Source organism: Lipotes vexillifer, unplaced genomic scaffold, assembly GCF_000442215.2.
Source record: "Lipotes vexillifer unplaced genomic scaffold, Lipotes_vexillifer_v1.1 scaffold504, whole genome shotgun sequence".
NCBI lineage: Eukaryota > Metazoa > Chordata > Mammalia > Artiodactyla > Lipotidae > Lipotes > Lipotes vexillifer.
In genome coordinates, this window is record NW_006785225.1 from 202,183 (window position 1) to 213,902 (window position 11,720).

At 47.0% G+C, this 11,720-nt stretch overlaps 1 protein-coding gene across 1 annotated transcript in view; it reads right to left on the bottom strand.

Annotated features, from left to right (window-relative positions):
- Positions 1-7,304, bottom strand: part of PSKH1 (protein serine kinase H1) — a 37,962-nt gene extending 30,658 nt beyond the window's left edge. Inside the window, exon 1 of the mRNA XM_007457261.1 lies at positions 7,178-7,304. The gene's annotated coding sequence lies outside the window, so the exon portion shown is untranslated. The remainder of the gene's footprint in view (positions 1-7,177) is intronic.
- Positions 7,305-11,720: the final 4,416 nt, after the last annotated feature.

Here is an 11,720-nt window from a genome sequence, read left to right on the forward strand (position 1 = left end):
GGGGGGCGGGGGGACTGCGGCAGTGAGGGGCCCGCATACCGCAAAAAAAAAAACAAAAAACAAAGGAAGCCAGAGTTCTCGGGTCTATCTGGGTCTTACAGATTGTTATCTGAACTCCAAAGCAAGTTTGTCCATAAACTACCAGACCCATCTGTGGGGAGACCAGGGGCCTAGGAGCAGAGGACAGGGATGGATCCTGAAACAATTTTCTCGGCCACAGAAGTCTGTGGATGCCTCCCAGGCAGGCACCCAGCCCTCTCCAATAACACCTCCTAAGACCGTTCTCCACGGCAAAGCTTCACAACCTTTTGCCTGCAAAGATCTCTATATTCTGCTCCCATGTTTTGAAAGACTATCAAAATGAAGTAGGCAGTAATCTCTCAGGAATCCCAGAAATAAGTAACTGCTAAACAGCACTTCTAACCATCACGAGGCAAGCAGGGATAGCAGGCAAAGAAGTCTGTCACTTTAGATAAAAACCCCTGACCCTCACGCCACACACAAAAATAAACTCAAAATGGCTTAAAGACTTAAATATGAGACAAGACACCATAAAACTCCTAGAAGAGAACATAGGCAAAACATTCTCTGACATAAATCGTACCAATGTTTTCCTAGATCAGTTTCCCAAGGCAACAGAAATAAAATCAAAAATAAGCAAATGGGACCTAATCAAACTTATAAGCTTTTGCACAGCAAAGGAAACCATAAACAAATCAAAAAGACAACCTATGGAGTGGGAGAAAATATTTGCAAATGATAGGACCAACAAGGGCTTAATTTCCAAATTATACAATCAGCACCTACAATTCAATAACAAAAAAACAAACAAACCAATCGAAAAATGGTTAGGGCTTCCCTGGTGGTGCAGTGGTTAAGAATCCGCCTGCCAATGCAGCGGACACAGGTTCGAGCCCTGGTCCGCAAAGATCCCACATGCCACGGAGCAACTAAGCCCGTGTGCCACAACTACTGAGCCTGCACTCTAGAGCCTGTGAGCCACAACTACTGAAGCCCGCATGCCTAGAGCCCATGCTCCACAACAAGAGAAGCCACCGCAATGAGAAGCTGGCACACCACAACGAAGAGTAGCCCCCCATCACCACAACTAGAGAAAGCCCACGTGCAGCAACGAAGACCCAACGCAGCCAAAAATAAATATAAAACAAATAAAATAAATTTTTTTTATAAAAAGAAAGAAAAATGTTTAGAAGACCTAAATAGACATTTCTCCTAAAAAGACATACAAATGGCCAATAGGCAGTTGAGAAGATGCTCATCATCGCTAATTACCAGAAAAATGCAAATCAAAACAGTGACGTGCCACCTCACACCAGTCAGAATGGCCATCATTAAAAAATTGACACGGCTTTCCTGGTGGCACAGTGGTTGAGAGTCCACCTGCCATTGCAGGGGACACGGGTTCGTGCCCCGGTCCGGGAAGATCCCACATGCTGCGGAGCGGCTAGGCCCGTAAGCCATGGCCGCTGAGCCTGCGCATCCGGAGCCTGTGCTCCGCAACGGGAGAGGCCACAACAGTGAGAGGCCTGCGTACCGCAAAAAAAAAAAAAAAAAAAAAAAAAAGACAAATAATAAATGCTGGAGAGGGTGTGGAGAAAAGGTAAACTCTCTTACCCTGTTGGGAGGAATGTAAATTGGTGCGGTCACTATGGAAAACAGTATGGAGGTTCCTCAATAAACTAAAAATAGAGTTGCCATATGATCCAGCAATCCCACTCCTGGGCATATACCCAGAAAAAACTATAATTCAAAAAGATACATGCACCCCTATGTTCACAGCAGCACTATTTACAACAGGCAAGACATGGAAACAACCTAAATGTCCAACAACAGATGAATGGATAAAGATGGGGTGTGTGTGTGTGTGTGTGTGTGTGTGTGTGTGTGTGTGTAATGGAATATTACTCAGCCATTAAAAAGAATGAAATAATGCCATTTGCAGCAACATGCATGGACCTAGAGATTATCATACTAAGCAAAGTTAAGTCAGAGAAAGACAAATACCATATGATATCACTTATATGTGGAATCTAAAATACGACACAAGTGAACATAGCTATGAAACAAAAACAGACTCACAAATATAGAGAATGGACTTGTGGTTGCCAAGGCGTGGGGGGGGAAGAATTGGGAGTCTAGGATTAGCAGATGCAAACTACTGTATATAGAATGGATAAACAACAAGATCCTACTGTATAGCACAGGGAACTATATTCAATATCCTGTGATACATCATAATGGAAAAGAATATGAAGAATACATATGTGTAACTGAGTCACTTTGCTGTACAGCAGAAATTAAACACAACACTGTAAATCAACTATACTTCAGTAAAATTTAAAAAAACAAAACAAAACCCTGAACAAGGACCTCTGCAACCTTAGGGGGAACCACACGATTCTGTTTTCTGAAACAGGATAACTGGGACGTCCCTTGTGGCGCAGTGGCTAAGAATCTGCCTGCCAATGCAGGGGACATGGGTTCATGCCCTGGTCCGGGAAGATCCCACATGCTGCAGAGCAACTAAGCCCATGCACCACAACTACTGAGCCTGCGCTCTAGAGCCCGCGTGCTGCAACTACTGAGCCTGTGTGGTGCAACTACTGAGCCCGCATGCTGCAACTACTGAAGCCCGTGCGCCTAGAGCCCGTGCTCTGCAACAAGAGAAGCCACCGCAATGAGAAGCCCACGCACCACAACGAAGAGTAGCCCCTGCTTGCCACAACTAGAGAAAGCCCGCGTGCAGCAACGAGACCCAATGCAGCCAAAAATAAATAAGTAAATAAATATTTAGAAAACTAAAACAGGGAAACTGACACAAGACCCAGCAATTTCATTTTCAGAAATAATTCTACAAAACCACTTCCACAAGTACACAAAGATAGATTTGCAAAAGAAAGCTCATGGAACCATTCTTTATAATAATGAAAAAATTGAAACAACCCAAATATTCATCAGGAAGGAAATAATTAAATAAACTAAGATACATTCACATAATGGAATGCTCTGCAGCTGCTGAAATGAATGAGGTAAATCCATATATACTGACAAAGAAAGAAAGATACCCGTCAGTTTGAGTGGCTTTGTACTGTTATCCACGTCTGTGATGTACCAAGGAGTTTAAAACAGTCTGTGAAGGGACTTCCCCAGTGGTCCAGTGGTTAAACTCTGCGCTTCCACTGCAGGGGGGCAGGGGTTCAATCCCTGGTCGGGGTAGTTCCTCATGCTGCGCATTGCAGCCAAAAAAAAAAAAGAGTATGTGAAGCATATGTCTAATGAGAAATTTCTAAAAAAGTATAGACATATGCATGGGAAAAAAATATCCTGGAAAGGTAGAAGAGAAGCTGTTGACAGTGACTGCCTCTAGGGTGTGGGAATGTCGGGTGAACAGGTGGAAGGAAGGGAGACTCTTACTTCTCACATTACATACTTCTGTGCTATTGCTATATTTTAAAGTCATCACCACATATTATATTTTTAAAGTTAAAAAATACATATTGTAGAAATGTATAGACTAGTATATACATAAGAAAAAAAGCTGGGGAAATATACAACAAATTATTATACCAAATATACACCAAATTATTTTTAAAATGATTAGTGTTTGTGTCTAAAGACACAGTTCATTATTCACTTCCGTAATGTTTTAACTTTTAACACTATTTCATAATAAGAATTGTTATAACTTCTTTTTGGAATATAGTAACTCAGGACTCCACCTCTTAAAGACTCTATGCACCACTGCTCTACACGGGAATAACTGGTGAGCAGAGACTCCTGCTTTAGGGTTGAGAGAAGGAGAGTTCAACAGTTTGTCGTGTCCTCCTCATTTTATCCTGACCCTCAACTCCATCTGAGACATCCCACCCACTGCCCATCCCATCATCAGAAATACAGCCTCTGGCAATGTACCTGGGGTTCTCCTTCCAAAATCCCAAAGTTCAACCCATAAATATTTACTGAGCTCCTGCTGTGGGCCAGGAACTCTGCCAGGGGCTGTGACAGACAAAAAGAAAGCAGTTATAATCTCTGTTCTCAAGGAAATTACAGCCCAAATGGCTCCACACCAAGTGTCCCCTGATCCATTACTCTTATGATACCCTGTGAGGCCACTTCAAGGCTGGCAGCCTGGAAGGGGTCCCTCTGTGATAATTTTCCTCTAGCAAACGAAAACAGCACATTTTTCTACTTTAGCATCACATGAGATGCCATGGCAACAGAGGGCTGTACCAAGAATTAGCTCAGTGATGACCTAGCCAACACAAATTGGCTTAATACTTACTGAGTAAGATTCCTGGAAGAAAAGAAAGTTCAAATAAATAAGTCTCTCTCCAGCTCTCAACAAGCGGAATTGTTTCCTTTCTTCCAGGGCTGTACTTCTCAAATTTTTCTCTGTGCACCCTGGGCCAATGGAGACAGCTGTTCTCAGCTATCTCAAAGCTTAAGGGTCAGTACTTTGGCACACCTATAGCCACTTCACATCACACAGTTAGGAAGCAATGGAGAGGATCAAAGTTGCCCAAATAGGGCTTCCCTAGTGGCGCAGTGGTTGAGAGTCCGCCTGCCGAGGCAGGGGACACGGGTTCGTGCCCTGGTCCGGGAAGATCCCACATGCCGCGGAGCGGCTGGGCCCATGAGCCATGGCCGCTGAGCCTGCGCGTCTGGAGCCTGTGCTCCGCAACGGCAGAGGCCACAACAGTGAGAGGCCCACATACCACACACACACAAAAAAGTTGCCCAAATAACATGCTCACGCTTATAAAGTAAAAACAGACGGCTAAACCAAAGTCTCACTCACTTAACGATGAACTTGTGACTGACAGAGAACACCAGTATCTAGTTCAGATTTCACAGACACTAGGATCTTCTGGGGTATTCCATTCCAAGTGAGGCTCAGCTCTAGCTCAGTGTAAGAGGCAAACAGGTTTCCTGAAAGCTGCACTTTCTTTAGCTCATTTATACAACTTAACAAGAATTGCAATTAGACCTGGGCAACATACTTATTCAGCAAACCCGCCCTCCAGTGAGTCAGCAATCCACATCTTTTCTAGCGGAATAGCCAACTGCAACTGCCCTGAGTAGAAGCAGTTTTGTCAGAGCTATTATCTCTGATGATCAGAAATCGCCTCAAGGAAATCACATAACATAAGGTAGCTTCCTACACAAGACTCAGTCTGAAGAGCAAACAGGCTTACTAAGATGAGATTCCCTTTTGACATGGGATAAACTCTGGGAAGAACAGCCATTAGTAATAACAGTGGCTTCCATTTCCTAAGTTTCAACTGTGCTAAGCGTCTTATATGCATTCTCACTCCTCTCTGCAACCACATAAAGTAGGCATGATTATTCCTATTATGGGATGAGCAAACTAGGACTCAAAGAACCTCAAGATCTCATAAAAGTCAAGAACTGAATCAAAGTCTTTCTTATACCAAACCCCATACTTCTAACCACCAAATCATCCTGCCTCCCCAAGATATGGGAAATGAGACTGCAACAGCAGTTGTGTGCTACAAGGCACAGCTGGCCCTTCCCACTGGACAAAGACACAACAGTTTCCTGGAGTAATGACAAAGATTTTCAACTAAGGAGCATAGTAAAGTCACCTGGAGAGTTTTAAAAAAATAAAGATTCCAGGCTTCCCTGGTGGCGCAGTGGTTGAGAGTCCGCCTGCCGATGCAGGGGACATGGGTTCGTGCCCCGTTCCGCGAAGATCCCACATGCTGCGGAGCGGCTAGGCCCGTGACCCATGGCCACTGAGCCTGCGTGTCCGGAGCCTGTGCTCTGCAACGGGAGAGGCCACAGCAGGGAGAGGCCCGCGTACCGCAAAAAAAAAAAAAATAGATTCCTACCAGATTCCAGATATTCTGCATCAAAATCTCAGAAAATGAGACTCTTGAATTTATATTTTGAAAAACCACCCCAGGAGATTTTAGATCATCAGGTTGACAAGGCTGCACCACCTACCACATGCATACGTGTGAATGTGCAAACAGGACACTCGCATTTGCTGTGCTCATCTCAGGTCCTGGCCCCTGATATATGCTCAGTAGTATAGCTGAATCTGTATCCATTCTTAAATCAGCAACCTATCACAGTTGACTCAGCTCCTACTTTATGCCAAGCACAGAGCCAGACACTGATATGCAGACAGAAGACAGAATCCCCAGGCCAACCATCAGGTGACACAACACAATAAACTCCAACAGTAGTCACATGAATTGAAGTACAGAGGAGTCAATGGTTACATGTGAAGGGAGGCTTTTCCAAGGAAATTAAATCTAAGGTGGATTTTAAAGGACAAATGTAAATTTTCCAAACTGGTGGGTGGAGGTGGGGGTGGGGGAAAGAAGAGTAGTACAAAGTGAGAAAATAGCGTATCTAAAGCAAAAGGGTGTTAAAACACAGAGCTAACGACAGATGTACATACTACCAACAACAAACTATGTAAGCAGGAGACAGAAGTGCCCAGGTGTTAACTTCGGGGTTATGCCAGATTATGAAGAGCCCTGAATGCCCTGCTATGTAGTTTGGCCTTTACCCTGCAGGTACCAAGGAGCCAGTTTTAGGCAATGAAGGACTTATTCAGATTTTCAAGTGGGAATTATCACTTCACCGTTTCAGGAGAGGGAGTGAGCGTGGGGGAGCTGGGCTTCTCCTTATAAAAGCAGAGGGATAACTGGCTTACAAAGCAGGCGACCCGACTGGACTCAGGTGTGATTTTTCCCCAGCCTGAACAAGGAAGAGACTAGCTGCCCCCCGACCCCGTCGTTCAGTAGCAAAAGAGGAGGTGTGGAGTAGGTGCCAGACACGAGAAGGTAGTGAGGACAACCAGGTTGGTTCACCCTGACCGATGTCGACTGGTTGAACAGCTGGCAGGACAGCTGACCACGTCCACCTGGTCCTTGGGGCCTCAGAGACGGGCTACCCAGCGCAGCATCATGTTTCAAGGCCAGTCAAGCCTCGGACACCAGGGACCCCAAGCAGCCATCGCCTGGCCTGCTACCCACTCCCCCTAGGCCCCGGCGCAGCGGGCACAGGCTGAGGGCTCCAGACTGGGCAGGGACGGGCCCAGTGCTCCAGGAAGCGACCGTGGCTGCAGCTCGTCAGCCCCTCCCGCCCCCTGGGGCCGTCGGTCCTGGCCGGGCTGCCTCACCTCGCGCGGGCGGCGGGCTCTTCGGCGTCTGGGCGACTGTGCTGACCCTCTCCGGGCCGCGGACACCCCGACCACCGCCGCCGCCGCCGCCGCCGCCGCCGCCGCCATCCTCAGGCGTCAGCGTCGTGGCGTCATCACAGCGCGCTCTTGACGCCAAAACAAATCCGGGCCGCCCACGGGGCGGGACAGGGGCGGACTCGAGAGGGCCGGGCTACGCGGTTGGCGGCTCTCCGAGCGTGGCTTGCCAGTCAACGCCTTCAGGGCGGGGTCGGGCTCTCTCCGGGAGTAGGAGGTGAGTGTCTGTGTCGCTCCAAGTACCTCGACGCTAGGTTTGGGGCCGGCACCGTGGGAAGTAGGGAGAAAGTTTCAAGATTCAGGTTGGGGGTAGGGCGCTTTATAGTGCGAGGTTGGGGGATTTCCATGGAGATCCAGAGGTTAAGACTCAGCACTCCCAATGCAGGGGCCGCGGGTTCGATCCCTGGTGGGGAAACTAAGATCCCGCATGCCGTGGGGCGCGGCAAAAAATAAAATAATAATATAGTGCGTGGTTGTGGACGTAGTGCATTTCAGGAGGTTTCTGGAAGTGCCTCTGGAACTCCGCAAAGGATCGGTATAAATTTAATTAACAAATCTATTTTTTTAAACTGAAATTAAAATAATTCAGGCACTGAGATATGTTGAATTTGACCTCCATCACAGCGGAGTTGCAAATGGTTAACTTGAGAATAGGTGAGATTAGTTTGGGGCCAACTTCAGAGTAACAGTTTAATTATTATTTTTATTGTTACTAAATTTAGTATATCCTGAGGCTGCAAAACAAGTAGATTAAAGAAAAATTGTTACCATTAACAATTCCTCTATAGGGTCAGAATTATCTCACTTAACTTTACAATAAACCCAGATTCGGGGTGGAGATGGGGGGGAAATAAATGTCTCAAGTAATAAGGGGATTTTTTTTTCCTTCTTTAATAATATTTTTATTACTTACCTTATATTTACTATTGGGGCGCAATCCACGTGCTTGGTGGAGTCTGTCACTGAGCAACCATAAAGAGCAGGGCTGGAGAACAATCCAGTTTCTTTCTTTAAGGCAACAGCATTCTTTCCCAACTGGCTGTGACTCAATAGGGATCACCATAAGGGAAAGGTGGCATAGTTCGGCAGGATTTGAACCTGCGCAGGGAAACCCCAATGGATTATCTAGTCCATCACCATAACCCCCCGGCCACAACTACTTTTGAGTGATGATGGGATTGTAATCTCCATACATCTTCTTCACTGCAGTCTGTTCATTTCTTAAAATCTTTATTGAGCCCTTACTTCATACATGGAATTGTCTTTAACTGTATAAGCTAATGTTATACTTTAAACCTAAACATATATTAACACCAATAAAATATCACAGTCTGTTTTATGTAGTAGGGCTTCATAAAAGATTTTATTAAAAAAGAAAACTTTAGGGACTTCTCTGGTGGTCCAGTGGTTAAGACTTCATGCTTCCACTGCAAGGGGGTGTGGGTTCAATCCCTGGTCAGGGAACTAAAATCCCACAGGCCACTCAGCCAAAAATAAAAGAAATAAAAAGAAAAAAGAAAACTTAAAAAATTATTTCCATATGTCTAGTGTGATGCTTAAGAGAATGAACTTAGGGGCCAAGCAAACTTGGGATCATATCCCAGCTCTGATACTTCCACAGTTGTGTGAACTGAACTTAAGCAAGACATCTTCCCCTCCTTAAGCTTCATGTTTCGTATCTGTATAATGGGGATCATAGTCTTGACCTCACAGTTATTGTGAGGGTTGAAAATAATATAGAATTCCAGGGTTGATGGGGCTTAGAAATCCACACAACACCTCTATTTTACAGACATTCAGCAAATTAATTCAATAAATATTTATTGAGCCCTTGCTATGGAAGGTGCTGGCCTGGGCTCTGGTGAAGAACACAGGGGCCCTGAGATGAAGAGGTATATTGATGCGGAGGGGACTGGGCTCAGGATATCCAACCCCCAGATTCTCCCCTGAACAATAAGCTGTTCCATGTCTGCAGAGCTGCAAACATGAGAAGCACCATTATCATGATGCTCTGGCCTGGGCCGCTGTGTCTAGGGCCCAGCCCGCTTGGCTCTCAGCCCACCCCTTTCCTGCAGCTCTGGAATAAAACACACAAAGCTCTTAAGCCCCTGGCCAGAGAGCAGATTCTGTCCCCAACCCCACCCCCCTGCACACACTCCAGGTCACTCAATTGCAGGGAAGAGCAGGGACTTAGGGGGCAAAAACCAGGGGAAAGTAGGTCACGGCAGGAGGATGGTAATCCCTTTGATGGCTGGCCAACACAATGGAGCCCCTGCTCCTGGAAGCAGCCTGCTCCTGGCCACCCACCAAGAGTAAGAGTGGCTCTAGGAAGACTTTTGGGGTTTGGAGCCCCAGCACCATCCCTCCAAATAGTATGCTCAGGTTAAGAGGGCTGCCCCAAGAAGACACATCCTCCATACTGAAGTCATTTTCAGTCCAAGCTTTTGCTGACTGTAACACTTCCTATGCAGGATTTAGCAATTCTGTTTTTCATTCCACGCACTCCCACAAGTACACTCTTTATACCCAGCCTTAGGCTGGGTGCTAGAGACACAAAGAGGACACTTGGGGAATCCAGAGTGGGGAATTCTGACCTAGACCCAGACAGTAAGAAGCCAGTGAACCAGTGTTATCCGTACAGAGACAGAAGAAAGCCCAGGAGCTGTGTGGACCTGAAGGAGGCTTCTGATTCAGCTTGGAGTCAGGGTTAGGGAGGCGGTAGATGATACTGAACAAGAAGTAGGAGTTCACCAGGAGGAAATGAGGAAGGTTATTCTGAGCACAGAGAATAGATGTACAAAGAATAAAAGGCTGGCCTTTCCTTCTGGAAGATACTGGTGGTCAAAGGGGGTGGATCTGGGAGGGTTTTTTTCCTGAACCTTCTCCTTCAGGTGATGTGAGATGGGTAAGGAATGGCTGAGAGAGAGAGAAGTGGGGATAAAAATACAGGTGAATGAAGTACAGGAGGAAAGACAGGGCAGAGAGCGAGTTAACTGAGGCATCTGAGCTAACTGGAATGGGAGGGTGTTTGGGAAGCGTTGCTGAAGTAGGGCTCCTACATGATAAAGTAGGGTGGAGGTCTCTGGAGGCACCTGTCACCCTGGAGCCTAGTCAAGGGTCCTATCAGGCCTGATTCTGTCCTAGGGCCAACAACCTCCCAGCATGGGCTTTAGTGCAAACCTGGCCTGCCAAGTTCTGGACTCCCACCCCTCCTCCCTCCCAGCTGATTGCCTGGGCCCCTCTTGTAAAGCCCTCTCCAACTCAGCCCCAGTTCTCCTCTACCATTTGTAAGTCTTGTATCCTTACCTCCTATCACCCTCTATCATGGTCCTTCTCTGAAACCTCCCCTTAACCCAAGGACTGAGTAGGTAGATCACTCCTCCGTGCTACTACAGAGGGGGAGTTGAAGGAATAGACTGAATAAAATGTCCTATATATAAACATAGCTGGCTTACATAGGGCCTTATAGACAATGAAAAGGAGTTTAATATCAGGATCAGTTTTTCAATTTAGAAAATGGAGAATAAAGTGGAGGGAGTGAGAGTAGAAGCCAGTGAGGAGGCCATGGCAGTGCCCACACAAGTCGTGGGGTGATGGCTTGGAAGAGGGTCCTGGCAGGGACAGTAGATGACTGATCAATAGAGGGTCTCACCCTCTCTGAGGCCTCCTCCTTCCCTCAGGATTCTGCCCGTTGTGATTCTTGCTCTTCTTCTCCACCATGATGAACTGGGGCTCCTCTGTGCTTCCAGAAAGCCTTCTGGGATTGTTCTGACCTCACACTGCACACCTCTTCTCAAAGAACAAGGTTGTGGAGAGCGTAAGGCCAGAGGAACCCTCATTGTGACCCCAACTTCTGCAGCTCCAGGTCACCTCAGGTACTTGAATGTAGACTCCAGTGGGGGCTCCCCACCTTCTGGAACAGGCTCCCCTCAGATGAATCAGGACCCCAGAGAAGGAGAGGAAAGGGTACTTAATCTGAACTGTGTCTTGAAGGCTAAGGTGGTAGTTCAGCAGAGGGAGGAGGAGGTGAGATGGACAGGAGCCTGGAAACTGGGAAGAACCTGGGGAGGGGGGTGGACTGGCTGAGGGTGGGGGTGCGGACACTCTATCACCTCACATGGCCCCTAGGGGCCAGGACAGGAGGGGCAGGTAGGGCTAGGAATGCCAGCCCAGGAGAACAGAGAAAGATGTGCATTCCCACACATCTTGGGTCACCACCAGAAGTCTTGGAACCTGCTGGCAATGGAAAGCTCTGCACTGCCCCTGGGAAATGAGTATTTGTGAAGAGAAAGACTGAGTCCCCTATGGTGGTCTTCAGCCTGCCCATCTCGTCCTGGGGATCAGCTTCTTGAGGCCTCCACCCCAGCCAGGTGGGCCGCAGTGGAAAGAAAGGAAGGAGCTTGGTACAAATATAAATACCTTTAATGAAAGCTGAGCGCTTTCGAGACGGGGGGCAGTGGGGGGCGGG